Genomic DNA, 13,551 nt, shown 5'->3' with positions numbered 1-13,551 from the left:
ATTCTATGGACTCTCGACCCCACTTGAATTGTTTTGACCAGAATTTCATCTGGTAGTCTGGAAGCGCATTGTTGCCATCTTTTCATTAATGGCCTTTAGCTCATTTCCTTCTTTAATGAGAAACTTGACTGGACGATGGTCCAATTTCAGCAAATCCAAAATTTGATACAGGTGTCTTACTTTTTCCTTTACGTCAGTACAACCTAAAAACATAGTGGGATCAAAATTAGTATGATTCTAGTTGAGATATGTAGGATCCTGATAAAATCATGAATTAATGAAATATAACTATGGGAAGAACCTTAGGTAGAATATTTATTGACCGCCCCGTATGTTTGTTATTTGCAATAAATCATCTTATTCAAGTCAGCTTGAATCTATCCCGAAATATAACCAAAGAAATGAAAATATGCTAAAATGCGTCAACCCCACTATACTGTTCATATTTTCAAAGTTTAAAAAGCACAGTTTATTTATTTGTGTTTTGCTGTGTTTCAAATATCACACTAAATGTTATTGTGTAGAAAAGTGCATCCATGAACATGCCGCTCTCCCGTACCAAGAGTTCAAATTTTTGCCACACCGTTTAAAATTAGCTATATGACCCATACGAGATTATTAGTATTATTTAAATTAATTAGTTGGTCATGTCAACTAACTAATCGGTTTTACGCCTTAGTTCTTAATGTTTACAAAGATATTGTGTTTGAAAAACATTATTAAAGCATGCGTTTCCTCAGAAAGTTGGTGAGGTACGTTGTTAGGTGTTTTCATTGTTTTTCACTGATAATGATAAATACTTGTGGAATAGATGTGGTGCCCTGAAAGCGATGGTACTTCTTTTTGGGGTGGGTGGGTCTAGTCTATAAAAATATGTTGCATTGGAAAAGCGTTCCAGAAAAGGTGGCTCTCAAAAATATTTTATATATTTCATTTTTTACAGTACTGGAATAAAATTTTATTCATGCTGAAATCTTATTTTATTTCCCTTCAATGATGGATGATACATGATATTGCTCATCATCGGGTTGGGGATGAAGGATCAACATTCTGATGGATTATATGTAAGTGAGATCCAATGCATTGATTGACTAATTAGGGATTGGATTCTTCTCTATATCGAACACAAGAATCTCTTGAACTAATTAGGGATTGAATTCTCTGTGCCATACCAAGCAAAGGGAGTGACTACTCAAACTCACTATATTTTCTTGGGAAACAATCAGAATCTGTGCTGGATTCATCAGAGTTTTGAGATCCAGTAAAAAATGACCCATCTTCACTTGAGGGACAGGACGAATATCTAATAAGATATTTCGATATTGTATTGCAGTTTTCTTCTTGGCAACATCCTATAATAATACATTGAAAAAATAGTAATCCGATGCTTTGTCTTTGAGTTCATGTCACATCTTAAGTGCTAAATGCAAGGAATTTTCGTCTTCCACCACTGTCTCGTATGTTATAATAAGGAGCCCATGATATGCCTTGGTCAGTAATCAAAGAAAAATAATCAACAACCTTGATTCTTTCTCTTTAATTTAGCGGTTTAAAACTTTTTCAGACGGTGCAGCGAGGAATCTGGATTGTTGACAGCAATATTAAATTAATGTATAGAAATGTAATTCAATTTCAAATCTTTATTGATGGAACAGCCGGTACACGTTTGTTCGATTCCTGTTGCTGTATAGTCTTTGTAACTAAATATTTTTGCAGTTTCATAGTTGTTATATTCATTGTAGTCTGTGAAAAGAAGTCTTGCTAGATTTCGAAGATGAGTTATATACTTCCTCATGAAATAATGAAGAATGCAGTCCGTGAACACTATTGCTATGAACAATTGTTAAATATTGCATCTCGATTGAAATGCTTTGCTCATTTGTAATTTGGGTGTTGGGCACACTGGAAAGAGTTACGTAAAGATGAAGGCATACCCCTCTAATTAAACGCGCGCGCACATATACACACACCTGTAGACGAAGTGTCTATTGTCCTCGAGGCAACGATTAACCCACTAGGAGCAATACCTTTGTTGAACGACTCTATCATTCCGCTATCGCCAGTCATAACCCACGAGCTTTCTCAAGGTCTCGATTGCTGACATTTGTGACCCCAGCTTGCTTGTTTTTTGTTATCTACCCTTCACAAACGGGATGGAGTTCATCCCCCAGTCCCTAATTTGCTGTTCGAAACCTATGATTACTCTAACTGTAGAGTCTGCCTAATCGTCTTGAAATGAGGATCTGCGCTGCACACAGAGAATTCTTTGACTTCGAAGGGACCTCGTTTCAGATTTTTCTCTTGGCGGCGCGTTTCTCTCAGACGGAACAATCGAAGCGGGGTACGATGACTTGTTTTTCCAAGATACCAGGTGTCGAGTGACGGATTAAACAAATATCATCTCTTGGAAACCGTAATAAATAAATAAATCGCGATGAAATAAAGTTATTCGGGACAGCGGATGGAGTAAGCTGACTGAATAAGAGGACCAAGAAAAGTACACCTTGCAACTGATCTGATAGCCTTCGGCATAGTTCCGTTTGTTCTCTCCCTTCTATATCCGCTTAATATTTAACCACCAGATCACACATGACTGAAGAATAAGAATACGTACCAGAATTCGAGAATATTGTAAGGAATGAGTACAACAGCGAACATCCAATTCCAAGAATCATTTTTGTGATTCTAATTTCAGAAACGTTTCCATTAACGAAAATTCGATATGCTTAAGTAGTTACTAAACAGGTTGATTCAGCCAAATACTATTTAAATTATCTTCTGGGATATGCGGTTTTTACAATAATGGTGATGCCAATATTGCTGTTTCTTTACAACAATTCCCCAGGCTCATTACCATTTTTCTGTTCAATATTTGCAGTGTGTCGAAGTGGAAATTCAAATTGTGGTTAATGTACATAATACTTTATGAACTTTAATGTCCTCTCTCTTCTATATCCGCTTAACATTTAACCATCAGATGACTGAAGAATATTCTTATTCGTCAGTCATGAAAAGCTAGGGAATACATAATAGAATTGTGCAGGTCCACTCCGCATATATAAATTCAAGTCTTATTTTCCATTCAATATTAATGCATGAAGTCTGAGAATTACCTTCGTGGTGCTTTTCAAGTGTTCTTACTGTAAGATCATCAACCGCTCTTCACATCAATTTTTTTATTTCTTTTTGATTGGAGTCGGGGTGAGAAAGGCTCAGGTCAGACGACCATGTTTGCCCCATTTAAGGTCATTTGAACTGAGTCTGCCTTAAAGTGTAAGATCTTTATGGTAATTTAATTACCTGTTATGTGAAGGTACGCCGCTATTTTCGCCGATCGTGCGAGGTCCCCTCTTATCTGATTTGATCCAGTGCTATTGAGGTTTCCTTTATTTTCGTATCTTCTGAATTTCGTCATGTTTTCTGCTTTAAAGTATTTTGAAATAATCTACACGAGGTAACTGAATATTTTTTTTTACATGTTATAAGGTATTGGTAGCCGTTTTTTTGCGTTTATTTATTATTTTTAATATTCAGTGATTCTGATGTTAGTTGAGGTAAACGGTTAATATTTTTGATCTTTAACCTTAGATCCTACTTAAGGTTAAGGTTTCACGATGATGATCTCCACTGCTGATTTTGATTTCCTTTCGCAATCAGAGATATGAGTTTCACAAACTTGTTTTTGCCATTATTATAGTATTGAGTCAAGGGATCCGATGGTTGACAATGTATGGTTGTTTTAGATCACGTGCAGGACCTTCGTAATTCTCACGGGGGCATTCCACATCCTGTAGCAACACCAACAGAAGACAAACGGCAACCCACAGTACAGTTACACAATATACAATAAAATGTTCTTGGGGATTTAGCCCTCAACTCCACCTGAGTGCACCTATGCGCTAAAACCCTAATAATATTTTTTGAGATCCCCCAGAGGTTTGCCACCCACCGATCGAGAACCAATGCTGTAAACAACTAACACAAAGGCAGTCATACCAAAATTCTCAGAGGACTAATATTCTGCAAGCAAGGCATATCCTCGCTTTGCAGATGCAAGAATTTGAACAAGCAGATTTTCGTATAATTAATTATTGATTAATGGCTGCCGTTTTAGTAGTTATTATGTATAATTTATAAAATTATAAACGTTATAGCGGACGTTGTATAATATTAATCATGGCTTAAAAAAAGTTCAGACCTTTCGGATAGTGGTGCCATCTGTTAAACTGATAGATAACTAAACGTATCGCGTCTGCACCCTATTTCTGTTCGCCCTGTACTTGCTTGTTTATTAAAATAAGATATTTTACTAACAAGCGTTCCTTTTCATGAAAATTTCCATTTATTCTCTGGTTCTAAATAAATTACAGTATATTTTAAGTAAAAAAACTGTCCTTTTTTTAGTGTAACAGAACTTTATCGTAGTGAAAAGCAGCTCAACATTTCGTATACTTAGTTTTATAGAGAATTTTAAGCGCTGAATTAAACTTTTTTGGTGATTATAACATGTAAAAATAGTCAAAGAAACATTTAAACTTTCTCAAAAATAATAAGCGCTAAGTTTCTAAAGAATAGGAATTTCAAATCCAAAGCAGAATTAAGAGTCAGTAGTAAAAGAATTTCGAATCCACCTAACTTTGAAATTAAAGATTTAAATTAATTTCTTATTTTACATTATCATATATTTATAAATTCTCTCGCATCATATTTGTAATGGGTTCCTTTACAAATACAGTATTTTAATTTCGGAGATTAATTTGTATTGTGGACACATTCATAATTTAGAATAATGTACTGAGATCTCTAAATTATTTAATTCTTTGTTCTTTATATTTTCATATTTTACTAACTCATTTAATATATTTTTTTTCAATGAATTAACCTTTATATATTCTCTGTGCGCATGATCGTTAGCCAAGTGATAAAAGTATGTCCACAATTACGTACGTCGTACATTCAAATCCTCGTGATACTTTTTGCAAATTCGTAATATTCTTATAATCTGTCTTGCACAATCCTTCTGATCTTATGTGCCCATACCGATGTAAAGGTTTTGTAAGATCAACAAGTGTGATTCATTTGGCTGCTAGATCTGGGTTCAGATCTAGCAGCTAAAGGAAACTGAAGAAATTCAAAATTTCTTCAGTAGAGCTTGTAGTTATAGGTAATCTAAAACGGAAAGAATGGTTTGACTCTGAGTTACTTGCATCTTGCCCAGTATTCAAACCTGCCTGTGAACACACCTGCACAACCATACGAACTAGCTTGCCGTGATGACCGAAGTAGTTGATGCACCATGAAATTCTTAAAAGAATATCCTAACGTATTTCTGCTGGTTACCAAATCCTTTCTCTCCTTTTGCAGACACCAATCTGGGAACAAGAATAAATACTTCATAGATTTAAGTAGCATGATGGTACGTGTATTTGAATACCCAGTTGAGGTAAACAAGGATGGTGTCATCGATCAGGTCGACATAATACTGCAACGAATAATATTCCAGCAGTCAACGACAGATCGCCAATAAGAGTATCGAGTCTTTGTTTTCCTTAAAGGCTGACTGATCTACATCAGAACTTAAATTCTGGTCTAGCCTTTTCTATGGCACACCGGAATTTATCTCGTTGTGTGCAGTTATATATTTTTTCTATCGGGACTCATCATTTTGTACACCAAGCTACACTTATCCGTGGATCCTGATCATAGAAGTACCTAGTGCTATTTATTTATTTTCATCCTTATTAAGATACTGCCTTTGAAGTTTTTTCAGTTGATCTTCTAGTTGCAGAAGTCATCGCTTCTTCTTTTCATACACTTGCTTGTCTTTCTGAGAATCTGAATCTTTATATGCATACTTATCTTTCTTTGCTTCTTTCTTGTGTTCCTTTATTTGAGCTTCCTTTTCTTCAATTTTTGTGTCCAAATTTTTCCATGGTCTTTGAGAAACTTTTATGAACGTTGCTGATGGTTACGCAGGATAGCTACACAACGATTGACTCTATTATAAGCTAAAAGTTTTTCTGGACGTGACATTTCAGAGTTTGTTAGGAGTTCCAGCTGTTCCCGAAGTGTTTTTTATGCATTATGTCTGAATACTTTAGCTGTTAAACCCTCTATGAATTCATTCGAATATTTGTTGAGAACTTCTGTATTTAATCTGTTAAACAAATCATCAAAAGGCTGTTTGTTTTGCATAAAAAGTTTCAAGTTTTTGAAAACCTGGAACAGTTTTCATAGCGAATGGAATTTTTGCCCAGGAAGTCAAAGTTCAACATATATTCTTTACCACCTTGTTCTTCATTGAGTGTAATGTGCTCTACACGTAAAGAACAGCAGAATCAGCAGTTTCACATCCCTCCTTTTTGTTATCTCTTCGAAGAGTCAGCTTATCAAAATGCTACTGCTCTTTGACGCACGTTCATCCTTTTGATTTCCAATCTACCATATAATCTCTACGAGTCCTTTCAGCATGGTTTTTTAACTTACGTGCTATTTCATGTATCTGTCAATCTTTTTCTCCTTTCAATTTTGAGCTGGGATTAAGCATAATATACTTAGTTTGCCCAAGTGTATTTTTACTAGCCAACCATGTTGCACTATTATCATGTCAAACCTCTTTCTATTTGTGATCACTGGGAGGCTGTGGAACTTCAGCATCCTTGCCAATGTTGATAATGATATCCTCAGGCTGAACTTTCGTTTTTAGCATGCCCATTTTAGGATGCTCGTTACGTCCTCTATACAAACTTAGTGGCTCAATCTTAAAATTACCAATTTTCTGTTTATGGCCATCTATAATACAAAATCCATATCAGTTTTGCAATTCTTTATTCTGCATTTTAATCACTAATTTTTAATCGTTTTTCATAGTCTGATTTTCTTCTGATTTCATTTGGTAGTATTTATGAATTTCAACAAAGTTACACTTATTTAAATTGGTTATTATTTCTCTCTCTCTTTTGGAGTCATAACCTTTTTTCAGTCCCCGAAAAAGTTCTTATTAAAAGATCCTTTGGTGGCATAGTAATGATCCAGCTTCGTGCATAAAATCTAGCAACCTCTTCTGCTTCAGGACTTAGCTGCATAAGTTCACCATTCTAATAAAACTTTACATCCTTTGATTCATAAAGTGGGGCAAATACTGGACCTTTGTGGACTGTTTTCCACTTTATTCCTCCTTCATATTTTTCTTCTTCTTCCCACCACTTCCAAACTTCTACTCCATTTTTATCCCGCTTTTTTGTATGAAGATTTTGTATTGTTCAGAAGAATCACGGTGTTTGGTTTTTTCAGTGGTAACTTTGGAACTACTATGAGTTTCTTTTTGGTTTTAGCAAAGATGGGTGTTTTTTTATCCCTATGTTCTAGTTCAACGTTTCACTAATGAACTCTCTTTTTCATAACCATGTTCCGATTTTTAAATTATCATTGGATTTAATGGAATGAACTTTTACTGAAGAGTTAACAATGCTTTTGGATGTTGAATCAGAACCAGAATGGCTTTTATGTTTAGAGTGGTTATCTTTTAGACCACCTAATCTATGCTTTGAACTATCAGTTGATTTATGAACGATGCCAGAAAGGGAATTATTGTGTGATTTTAAATAGTCACTTGATTTTGTGTTCTTTGTTGGTTTAACTTCACGGTTACTGGTGTTCATCTCCTGTTTCTGTTTGCCAGTTGAGTGATTTTAAACGCTATTGTATCCTTCTATCAGTTCGAATCATCAAATTTCTTCTATGAGTTCCGTCAATTTTTCCTTGTAGCGATGCCTTTTTGAATATTTTCTTCTGGAGTTATTAGTTCTCTCCTCTGCTCTGTTTCTGATCAGAATTATATTTTTTGCAACTATAATACTGTAGTTTTTCTTACAGGTGCGCTGATTGTCTGAAAGTTTTAGAAATTTACAAACATTACTTTAGGATGTGATTATCGGTATAGATTATTTAAGATCAGTGAGACCATTATAATATCCCGACTGTGTTCATTAAAAAATTGGATGTATGTAGTTTCATTTCTCTTATTGAGAGGCCTCTGTAGACTCGAACAGATAGTTCAGTTGCATTCAAGTTCGATATCCTTGTGCCGCACGGATAACAGAAAAGAAAGCTCCAAATGCAGCCAATAATAAAGCCCCAAGAGTAGTTGCTTTTCAGTTTTGTATTGTTCTTCATCGTGAAAAGGCTAATGATGCTAAATTTCTACTCAGCAAGGATATTGAATTTCAATATCATCATTGAAATTCAACGATGTAGCTATGTCGATGGTTATCAAGTCTGCCGACTTCGTCAACATAGCGTAGAGGTAGCCAACGGATGCAACATATCGGAGTTCCTCAACGCCATTTTGACATTCTTATATCGAACCGATAAAATTAACAATAGTATCCCCAAAATCCAATTTTTCACTGAGATCCCACAACAGTTCTCCGCACGCCACTGTTAATAACCCTACAAGTCACAGGAGTTAAATTTGTGGAACGAAGAGCTACTGATAGGAAATCAGCAACTGACTTAAGTTAACAGTCAGCTTTTGTACATAAAAGCTGACAAAACTGTTGAAAAAGTTATCGCTGTTAGCGAGATGGACTGTTTGCACTATGCTGAAAGAACCAATGGCACTGACCATGTTATAAATCATGTTGAACAGCGTTCCCTAAAAATGTGATCAAGTGAATCATCACACAAAGCCTCATAAAGTCACTTTTAGAAAGTGCAGAATGATGTGTGGATTAACGAATCCTTTTCATTCAAATGAAAATGCACCCCATAGGAAGTACCGTTGTTTTACTATTGCATGCAGTATATTCATATTGCTGCATACAATAATGAAAAATAACATAACGCACTCGCCCCAATCACTCACGCATTCCAGGACTGCTATTAAATGAGAGAAGTTTACAATTTGTTTTATTTTATTTTTTATGGCAATTGAGGTAAGTGTGAACAGTTGTGCATGCAGTTTTTGTACGTACCGATTTGAACCAGCAAGGTACCTGTGATCCTGTACCCTAGCACTACAGCCAGTCCTAAAATTGCATTAGCTAAAATTGAAAGCAGAACGCATTATTTCCACTTCACCAAAAACTGTATTTTTTGATTAAACTGCGTATTTCGTAATTTTTGTTTGAATAAAAGCACATCCAACAATCACCTCGTCCTTTTCTTGGGTTAATGTACCACACATCTTCTATCACAATGGTGTTCTGAGCGTCACTTTTTCAAATAAGCCCGTTGGTGTATCCATTCCAAGCAGAATTGCAGTGTCGTTAGTTCTACCACCCTGTTACGACCACCTTCCCCTTTGTGTACATGATATCTATGCACGATGACTCACATAACCGTTGTTTTGAATTATCCTAATTCCTTCTACTTGTGGTCGATGCGTTATGCTTCTTATAAAGCTCAACTCCTTTCTTACAGCATCCGCCATCTTTATTAAAGTGCAATAATTTTCGATAACCAACGTCTAAGGTTTAATAACACATAGGAGCTAGATTGTCTTTCCCATTTCATTGAGTTTTTGCGAGTCTTTCTAATGCGTATACAGAAGTTACTGTTAAAAATAAAATAAAGAACGCTTTTGACCTGAAGAGTATGTCTCTGAAAAGTGGGACAGCATGATGTCACCAAACCATTGTGTTCCTATACAGCCCTTTCTGTTAATGTTTTTTCCGCTTTAGAAAGTTTAATTATTATTAGGACTTCGGTAAACTTTTTATTCTTACCTCTAAAAAAAACTCCACTATTTTATTTATTTGTTCCGAAGCAATAATTTTGTATCTTCGATGAAATTGAAATGTTCTTTTGTCACGTTACTTCTCTCTTTGCAGTGCAGTCATCATCATTTGAAGCAGAAATAAATCGTCAAAACTTGACTTCGGTTGTGCAAGCGATATTTTAGCTGCTAGCTGGCGGGTGTATGATGGCCAATTGACAGAGTTAATAGCACGGACCCAGTGATTAGTATCACGTATGGCTATCATTGATTGTTGTCCATTTCAACAACTGACTAGCGACGTCACGTAGCAGACCTGAGCCTTTTGCACTTAGCACGAGGTACGTCAACCATGGGATGCCATTAGAAACCAAACTTTCTACTCTGAGGGCAATGAATGGTGGTGACTCCTTTCTTTAACGGACGCAAACGCTTGTTTCCCACGTGATCGCGTGGCATAAATGCATGGTTTTAACGGGCTTTGAGTTGTTGAGAGGATTATATTTTGACAGGTTGACAGAAATGATTAGCAGGTTTGCCTTGTTCTCCTCACTCTGTTTGAGCCTCGTATACGATATCCGTGCTTGCTGCTCCACAGGTAGGTACACTTTTCAACCTGTTGGCTCAGCATTAACCGATTCACGAATTTGTGGGTGGAATCGAGAACGTCGCCCCTAAGATTACTTTCTAAATTTTTGGGAATCGAAGAAAGTGAAATAACACTGAACATTTTGATTAAAGGAAAATTGATTAGAAAAACTGTCTCATGGATGGTTGCTTGTTGCAAAAAAAATATATATATATATAGTATAAATAAATAAAATAATAATGGCAATATTTAGGGTTAACGAGAGTTTCATCCAACGTCATATTTAGGTTTTTAAAATCTGAATAGGCAGAATTTGAGATGGGGTTTTATGCGCTAGAAGACTGTAGTAAATAATTGTTTTATTCATCACTCCATCAGCCACTTATTGTGAACATTTTGCCCAATATGTTGTGGAAAATGTCTGTTCACGTGTGAACTTTATCACGTGATGCGCAGCATGAAGTAGCCCCTAAAGCTGGTTAAGTATGAAGAATGAGGTGCGGAAGCTCAGCATGTGCGCCATCATATAGAAAGGGTGATTCATTGCAGATAGGAGAGTAGACTGCTCAGAAACCAATGAATAGGCTTAATAGGAACTAGCAATCGATTGGATATTTAACACCAGATCCAGGTGAGCGAATGAACACAGGGATTCTATCAAAACTTGCTCTTCCAGAACTCATTGTATGCTTTGCCTAATCCGGTTTGGTTTCGCCCGTCTTCTGCAAGCAATTAAAGAATAGTCTAATTTCACATAACCTTGAATAGCAATTTAAGATGTCTTTAGTGAAGTGTCTTAATTTGATAAAGGAATTCTAATCAAATTATTGGAACATTTAAGAGTTAGTTTAAAATTAAGCTTTAAACCAGAATGATGAGATTGGTAAGGATAGTCATTGCAGAACTTATCAATGAGAAGTGGTTAAGAATTATTTTCATTATATTTATAAAGTCATTTCATATATTGGAGAAAAATTAACGTGGACTTTGGTTTAAATACTAGAATGACTACTTACATTTCCTTGATTCTAGAGAAATGCTTCTGAATTCAGAGTTTTACAGGCAAAATGCATTTTCAGGGGTATATCATGACCAAAGCAATCGATCCCTTTATATATTTCCTCCTCTTATACAATTCTGTCCTACAGGCTTTGCTTTTTCCACCATTATTATTTGTTCCCATTTGCATCTCTCAGCCTTTTTTGTTTGTTAATCATGGTATTAATAGGTTGCTGATTATTAAACAGTTGTTTTCCTTGCAGTATTCGGTTTGATCTGAAAATATGCCTACCCTTATTGAAAACGAGTCACAAGCACTACACTGTGGAATGTCTCTTTCTAAAACAACGTGGCAAATGATCCATGGTCCCTTTGCTGAATTACATGGTGGCATCCAATAGGTGAACCGATACTAAGTTAACTGTGTTGTGTTCGCTATTCTTCTAGATGATTCCTGGGATTCTTATCTGAAATGTATAACATTCCTTGAGTAATTTTTTATATTTTGAAGTGCACTAAATGTTGCACCAAAAGAAAAACCGCCACTGAAACTTTGTCTTTTTATTTTCATTTTGGAACTGCATATGCATATACTCATTGCACTGTCTGAGCTGTACATAACCGCACCATACAGCATCGTCTCGTGCAATGGATTTGTGTGTTATGAGAAGTCAATATTTTGTCCATTATATCGAAGAGGAAAATTAAAACCAATAGAAAGGGAATCTATTTAATACAGTTAATGGTCTGAGAAAGAATCCCAAACAGTGTACGTATCCACTACTTGTATCGATTCAGAAGAATTTTCTAATTCAGAGGAGACCGTCCCAGGAGTTATTGAATTCAGATTCGTGGAAAAAGAGGCAAGAACCCTGCAACCATTATTGGTGAAGTTCATTTTCAACAGTTCCTTAATAGATATGGTTATCTGATGTAGCAAAAAGAAAAAAAAGCGAGATATCATCTGTTGGAAGAAAGGAATGGCTGCATCACGTAAAAGAGAATAAAACGTTGTCGTACGTTATGGGTTCTGATGAGCAGCTGTATGTAAAAATATGAATAAGGCAGATACTGAGCTAGTCCATCATGTAGCATATTTCTTGCCTGATCTTCACTGTCCACTTTCATCCGTGGTGATCCAGCAAGAGGCTTTTCATGAAGATTAATTAGATTTTGCTTACCATCATAGTCGAATTAATGATCAAAGCTGAAAGTCTGTGCCAAACTCCGAATGCCATTTCTAACTTTTGAATTGCCCTTTTGACCTAGTGTATATGCAGCGTCATTGACAACGTGACAGTCTTTTCGTCTACATTCGCTCCTGACACTCAATGTTCCCGTTTCCCTAAATTTGGTAATGATTTTATTTTTGTAATATCTTTGGTGTTATCAGACCTCGTCTGAATCCTTTGGTTCTGTCAACATCCTTCAGTGCTTATGTTGAAATGCTTAAGTCCGTAAGAAACAATTTTAGACGTAGCTCGGTCTGTCAATTCAGGAATGAATTGAAAAGAATAATGTTAGAAGTAACAATCTCTGATAAATAAGCTGGTGAGAATGTAAGTCACCAATTAAAAAAAAAATGACTTTCACTCACCTGCATGTTCCTTAACCTTACTTCTTTTTATTTTGAGAGTGAACCAAGTCACTAGGTCTACAACTGAGCAATAAACAGAGAACTATGTATCGTTAACACAGTGAATGAATTTTCGAGTGTTCAATGGTGTAATTCAGTGTAGGGTTATCTTTAAATCGTGAAAATAGCAGTCCTCCTGATTGTTTGAGAAAATTACGTTTACTCATTACTGTAATTATTTTTAAGAGACAATTTTAAAACTTGCAAGGTTTAATAAAGCATCTTACATCGTATTTAAAGATTTTCATAGCATATATGAAAAAAAGGCGCCCTTTTGAAATTCCGTACAAGGAGACCCTTTAAGATTTTATGGGTTTTCAAATTTTGAATTTAAAAGCTAACTGAAATTGTTGTAAGCAGAAATTATACGTCAAACAAAACATGTCAAAACCAGTCACGAATAAAACAAAACTCGTCACGAAGGTGAAGGAAAAGAGCACAATGGAACGCTTAACATTTGTTCCTCTTCCTGCCAACTGGGGAAGCAGAACGTGAGGGGGGTTAGACTAACATGGAGAAGAAAAGGTTTAAAAGCCATCAGACAGAATTTAGATTTTTGTGGTTTCCTTTCTGTTTTATTCAAAAATATTTTGCGCTATTAAAGTTTCA

General features: G+C 35.6%; 1 pseudogene; it reads right to left on the bottom strand.

The window, feature by feature from the left end:
- Window positions 1–5,570: 5,570 nt before the first annotated feature.
- LOC150084501 (DNA topoisomerase 1-like) lies at window positions 5,571–9,433 on the bottom strand (annotated as a pseudogene).
- Window positions 9,434–13,551: the final 4,118 nt, after the last annotated feature.

Source organism: Mastigoproctus giganteus, chromosome 6, assembly GCF_048544385.1.
Source record: "Mastigoproctus giganteus isolate SK-2022 chromosome 6, ASM4854438v1, whole genome shotgun sequence".
In the NCBI taxonomy this organism is placed as follows: domain Eukaryota; kingdom Metazoa; phylum Arthropoda; class Arachnida; order Uropygi; family Thelyphonidae; genus Mastigoproctus; species Mastigoproctus giganteus.
This window is presented reverse-complemented; position numbering and strand designations above follow the sequence as displayed.